This window comes from Rattus rattus, chromosome 13, assembly GCF_011064425.1.
Source record: "Rattus rattus isolate New Zealand chromosome 13, Rrattus_CSIRO_v1, whole genome shotgun sequence".
Lineage (NCBI taxonomy): Eukaryota > Metazoa > Chordata > Mammalia > Rodentia > Muridae > Rattus > Rattus rattus.
Window position 1 is genome coordinate 24,300,554 of NC_046166.1, and position 6,785 is coordinate 24,307,338.

General features: G+C 45.1%; 1 protein-coding gene across 1 annotated transcript in view; it reads left to right on the top strand.

The window, feature by feature from the left end:
* Klhl2 (kelch like family member 2) overlaps positions 1-6,785 on the top strand; it is a 112,786-nt gene that overhangs the window by 33,705 nt on the left and 72,296 nt on the right. The gene's annotated exons all lie outside the window — the stretch shown is intronic.

Below are 6,785 nucleotides of genomic sequence, written 5' to 3' on the forward strand. Positions count from 1 at the left end.
GTGTCTGTGTGTATGTCTGTGTGTGTGTCTGTGTGTGTGTGTCTGTGTGTGTGTCTGTGTGTGTCTGTGTGTATGTCTGTGTGTGTGTGTATGTGTGTGTGTATGTGTGTATGTGTGTGTGTGTATGTGTGTGTGTGTATGTGTGTGTGTGTGTGCGTGTATGTGTGTATATGTGTGTGTGTGTGTGTGTGTGTGTGTGTGTGTATGTGTGTGTCTGTGTGTGTCTGTGTGTGTCTGTGTGTTTGTGTGTGTGTGTCTGTGTGTGTCTGTGTCTGTGTGTGTCTGTGTGTGTCTGTGTGTGCCGTGCGCACACACGGCAGGCGAAGGCAGACAGACCTGGAGCTGTATGTGCTGGCAGTTTGAGCCACCTAACATAGGCACTGTGACCAGAATGCAGCAGGTCCTTCAGAAGAACCACATGCAACTGCTCCGCCATCTCTCGGGCCCCCTCTTTGTAGATTCTGAATCACATCTGTGAGAGTAACAATGCCACCATCCTTAGCTGATGCAAGGACTTAGCGTCATTCCTGCAAAGAGCACACAGTCCCCTGCCCAGGGCCTGGCCAGACGCAAGCGCTCGGGCACTCAGGGAGAAGTCACAATTCTCGTGTAGGAACGTCATACAAGGCAAAGCACACAGCTGCTGAGGCTAGTCAAGAGTTATTACAGAGATGATCTACGTAAGCTCGGCTCTTGCTTGTCATCTGTAGTCTCCTAATCCTCAAGTCACTTCAACACCAGTATGAGCTGCCACAGTCTGGAGCGCTTCACATCTCAGCCTGATAAACAGGGGCACAAGCCCCTCCTAGCACTCGCATATGGACAAGGGAGAGGAAAAACAATGATGCCCCCACATCACCGGGACTTAGTGAGGCTAGGAAGCAGGTGTGAGCAACAGGTCAACACAAACGCCCTAGGATATAAGGAGACACAGTTCATTAAACAGTGAGGAGGAAAACCCGCAACTACCTAGCCAGGCCTGGTGGCACAGGCATATGACCAGCCACTAAAGGGACTGAGGCCAGAAAGCACAAGTCCAAGTCTTGTCTGAGTGACAGTGAGTTGAAGGCCCACCTGGGTAATTTAGTGATACCCTGTCTGGAAATAAAACGTAAAGGGGGAGCGGGGTAGAGGAATAGCTCAGTTATAGAGTGCTTGTCTGGCAAGTGTCAGACTCCAGTCTCAGTTTCCAGTATTGAAAGGGATAGGTGGACAGACAGACAGACAGACACAGAGAGAGAGAGAGAGAGAGAGAGAGAGAGAGAGAGAGAGAGAGAGAGAGAGATCCATAGTTATAAACTAAAAGGCTACCCCAAGAAGGTCCAACTCTCGCAGAAAGGTTTCGTTCTAGAATCCACTAGGGCTTAGGGATGAAACCCTGGAAAGCTTGGGAAACTGCACCACAGCCTCTCACCTGCACAGAATCCTGCACCTGGACAAAAAAAATAAAACAGTGGACCCAAGATCTCTCTTTTTCAGACACAGTATGGTTGTCCATACTATGGCATCTGTACCATAAACTATGAGAAGGCCTATGGGAATCTACAATTTCACAGGATTCCTTTGCAAAGAGAAGCCCTGAGTGGGGGTGGCAGGTGCGAATCACAGTGGTAGACACTCGCTGTGTGTTCCCCTGGAGAGGGCCTGACAAGACCTCAGAAAGAAGCTGTCCTTCTCAGGGCTGAACTATGTCAAACTGTGCCCTGTCGTTGCCCAAAGAGAGTACATCCATCTGGGGTACAATAGAGGATTTCTTGAGAGAAGGAAGGGAATCCCATTGTTTCTATCTTCCCACCTTTAAAAAGAATGGATGAATACAGAAAATCAATTCACTGGCATATATAGCGCTGAATAGGAAAAATCAATTCACCTGCATATGTAGTACCTTCCCCCACGCACCCCTCCTCTCCCTGGCTCATAGATCTCTGGGGTTGGTACAATCTGAAGTCCTCTAAGTTCCAAAGTTAAAACACTCATTCTTATGTAGTGTGTGTGTGTGTGTGTGTGTGAGAGAGAGAGAGAGAGAGAGAGAGAGAGAGAGAGAGGAGAAGGAGGAGGAGGAGGAGGAGGAGGAGGAAGGAAGAGGAGGGAAAAAGAAGAGGAGGAAGAGGAAGGGAGGGAGAGAAGGAGGGAGGAAGGGAGGGAAAGAAGGAGGGACAACTTCCAGTATCATTCCCGGGTATCTTATGAATGTCATCATCTTTTAAACAAGGCATGTTGTGGGCCTGCAGCTCACCCATTAGACTAGGCTGGCTGGCCGGTGAGCATCACGGATCCACCCGCCTATGACTTTCCAGTATGGAGACTATAAGCATGCATCATCACCAAGTGAGGTGGGGTTTTCTTTTTATTAATTCTTGGAGAATGTCATACAATGTAGTTTTTAATTTTATTTTTTTTATTTATTTTATGAGTATTGATGTTTTGTCTGTATGCAAGTCTTTGCACCCAGTGCATGCCTGATAATACCAGAGGCCAGCCAGGCAGCTGGCTGTGAGCTGCCATTGTGGGTGCTGGGAATTGAACCAGGGTCCTCTAGAAGAACAGCCAGCTAACCACTGAACCAACCGTCTCTCCAACCCTCATTTATTTTGATTATATTCAAGACACCAACTCTTCCCCTTGACAATTCCCAGATCTACCTTGACCTCTCTTCTCCCAACTAACTGTCTTCCTTTCTTTTCCTTTTTTCTTAAATTTCATGAATTCCAATTCGTGATGACCGTATATGTCTAAGTATGGGGCTACACACTGGGGCATGGTGGGCCTATCAGGAGCCATGTCCATAAGAAAACTGACTGACTCTCCCTCAAAATTCATCAACTGTCCACGGCTTCTTGGCTAGGGGTGAGAGCTCATGAATGCCTTCCCATTTCATGATAGGATGTAGACTGCCTTGATTTAATGCAAGTGACTACAGATTCAGTGTACACATCAGTCCTGTGTACAGAAGACGCAGTTTTGCCTGGTCCTCCCCAACCTCTTACTCTGCCTTTTTCCCTGGGTAATGGGGCAAGCACTTTACCAACTAAGCAATCTCCCCATTGCCCCTCCTAATTAGATTTTAAATAAACACCTTACCTTGCTTCATCCACAGTGCCCCTAGAATTTGCAAAGCCCTTCGGCGCTTAGGGCAATATAAGTGCAAAGCCATGTACCTAGTTCCCAGATTTCATCATGAATTGGTATAGACAAAGACTTAGGCAAAACCAAGTCTCCTAATTCACATATACGACTAGAGAAAATATAGTCCTGGGCCAGGTAGTTTTCACTATTATGCTTTATAAAGAGGCACTTTGCTAAATCACATCTTTTCCTTTATGTCAGTTTTTAAAGATCATCTCCCCAGAAAATTCATCTACTTCTGACAAAGTCAACCTCAATTATATACGGCTGTGAAAATGATTTAATCTTTATTTCTTCACCTTAACTTTAAAAAAAAAGTAGCAAAACTCAAAAGCTTGCCCCCAAATGCATGAATAGATTAAAAATTCCAACAATCAAAGCACAGGGAAGGAGACGTGAGAGCTATTTATATCCAATCCTAGGTGCTATACAGTATCTGCCCTTGGGTATATTTATAGGACATGTGTTTAAACAGTATGGCTTTCTGAGATTTGGATTTGGTAACGAATTTTTAAAGGCAGCCAAGATGGTTCATTGGTGAAACTGCTTGCTGACGACCTGAGGTGCATACCTAGGAACTACATGGTTCCTGACTTCACACACACACACAGTGCGGCACACTTGGGTTCATACTAATGTACCCTCAGGCCAGGTACACTTACTGCTCTTACACAGACCGGCCTTCCGTTCCTAGCTCTCACGTGGTAGATCATAACCATCTGTAAGTCCAGCTCCTAAGAACCCAGCATCCACTTCTGGCCTCCTCCAGCACCAGGCATACACGTGATACACATGCAGACGTGTAGGCAAGTACTCACAGAAAACAGATCTTCACAGGCAGGGGTGCTATCTAATGATGCTGTACAGCTCTTCCTAGATCACTTAGAACTTCCCACACTCTCAGTGGACCAAGTAACTTAAGATTAACTACATTAATACCCACATAGATGCTTGTGCTAACGCCCTGAGGAATGGTCACCTTGCACTGTTCTTTTCCTTATCCACCGATCTATCAAGGCCGCAGAATGAAGTAAAACTTGACTACAATTCAACCTCCCATCTTATCACTGTCTGACCATCTCTGGGAGACCTACGGAGCAATCCCCTAGTGTTTTTTCCCAATTGAACATGCATGTGTCTATTACTGGTTTGTGCACACAAGTGCAGATGTCTTAGAGGAGTTTGGATTCCCTAGGGCTAGAGTTACAGGCAGTTGAGTGTCGAGTGTCACCATACATAGGTACTGGGAACCAAACTCAGTAACCCTCTAATGCTTATCCTCTGTCGGGTGCTAACTTGACACACTGGATGACTTATGTTCTAAATTGGTCTATTGTTCCTTGACCAAGTATGCAAACCTCCATGCAAGTATGCATAGCCTGCCCCCAATTCACTACCTAACCTCATATACACCCCTCTCGCTCCCAGTCATAAAATATAGCAGTAGGAAACGCTTTGTAGTTTTCCACACAGACCAAACAATTTCTTACCTTGCTACGTGAGCTGAACTTTGTCCTACTAGACTCCATATCCCTCCTCCCAGGCCAATTCTTCAGGATTTCTCTAAAAACTCTCCAGGATGCATTATCTGCTGGTGGCCCACAGCTGGACTGGGCTTTCATCCTAGATGTAGTTGGGTACCTCATGCATGTCGACTCCGTCATAATCAACTCTCTCCCTAGCACTTTTGGGCTTCCTAATGGCAAAGGTGATAGCTTCCTTAGTCCTATACTCCACGATGCCTGATAGAAACCCAACACTGGTTGCATGAATTAATAACTAAATGAGGAGAAAAAGCATGCTGAATTAAAAGGAAGCATGTTTACTTAGCATAACAATGGTGTGTTTATCTTGATCATGGATGCTATGAGGGATCAGTACGCTCAAGTGACACGTACTGAGCACACAGTCTACACTGCAAGCTGGGTCAATAAACTCATCAGCAAATAACACATCATCGATCGACTTGACTTTTTTTTTTTTAATTAAGTCATCCAAGATTTAAATCTCAAAGATAGAACTATGGCTTAAAATGTTCCTATCAAGAACCTTCAACCAGGACTCTTGCAGCCCCTTCCCCAACAGTTAGCTTTGTTTATCCATTCTGAATGAGACAAATTAAAAGTGAATGGGGGCTGGGGAGATGGCCGAGGTTAAGAGCACCTAACTAGTTCTACAGATGACTTGGGATTCGGTTCCTAGCACCCACGCTGGCAGCTTACAACTGTCTATAACTTAGTTTCAGGGGACCGAATGCCCCATTCTGCCCTCCGTGGGGACTGCACTCATGCACAGACCCACACATAGATACATATGTACACATAACTAAAACAAAAGTAAACCTACATATGCGAAACTAGCTTTCCTGGATGTGTGTAGCTATCTCCTCCATCAGAGCCTTGCATTATAACAAATGGAGACCAGCCCAGAAAGTCACATCAGGACACAATGCAGAGCTCAATGGATCGTGAGGGGTCCAGCCCCAGCAGATACATGCACGTCATCACAATTCCTGCATCTATGGCTCAGAGAACACCGTAGAATACCAAGAGACGTGAAAAAGTCTACCTAAGAGATGGCTGCACAAATAAGGCCAGAGCATGTAAATATCAGCGACCATGTTAATATGGAAGGGGAAAGTTCTGTGGGGTCCCACCCCTAGACAAAGAACTAAAGAAAACTATCGGCTACCGAGAGAAGGAGAGTTAGCCTCTCCCAGGGACGAACCTCCTGTTCTGTCATCCAATGCAGTGGTCAACCCTGAAACCTGGGAGGGGCTGGAGGGAGGGAAAGGAGGGGAAAAAGTGTGATGTAACTCTATTTCAATTTAAAATATTATTTTAAAAAATAAGCAAAAGTACATCTAAAAAGGAGAAGGTGGCTTTCTGGGCAGCCCCGTGGAACACAACCAGTTTGTGCTACATGGCGGGCAGCGGGGGCAGGGGAGGGGGGAGCGAAACCCAGCGTGTTGGACTCTTCCAGCTGCAACAAAACCCGTCTCTTTTGAAGGTGCTTGAACAAATGTTTCCCAAAATCTTGACGTGGAAAGTGACTGAAACAAGCTGTCAGGACTACAGCTGCCAATACAAGCACACAGGTAGCTGCAGTGGAAGTCCGACTGTGGGAGCTGTAATGTTTAAAAACCCCTCCTTCTGGGTGCAGCACACGGTTTGGAATGTAAAATGAAGACTTGGTCGAGAAACCATGAACAGAAGCAAATACTGAAAATTAGTATTTAATTTGGTATTAATAAATAGGTTATATAGACATAAACAGTTAATTTAAAAAAAAAGAAAAAAGGAAAACGATGAAAAGGTTTAAACTATATAATCTGGTCTATGAGAAACTCTATTATTCTAATTTCCATCTTATTTATAATCAAGGGGTACTAAGAAAGCAAAAGCTTAACACCAAAGCTTTGACTACACAGAGAACCTAAGAAATCAATGACAAAACTATTACAGACTGAAAATCATATTTCATTAATTTCGTCCCATAGCTTTTCAAGTTCTACTTGCCACTGACAATAGTCATCACTGATATCACTTCCTGATTAGTTTGGGCTACAACGAAACTGTCAGCAATGTCAGTCTGACAAAGCAGCTGTGCAGGCCACCACCAGTGGCCACTGTGGCAGTCATGACCCAACCCGCTGCCCT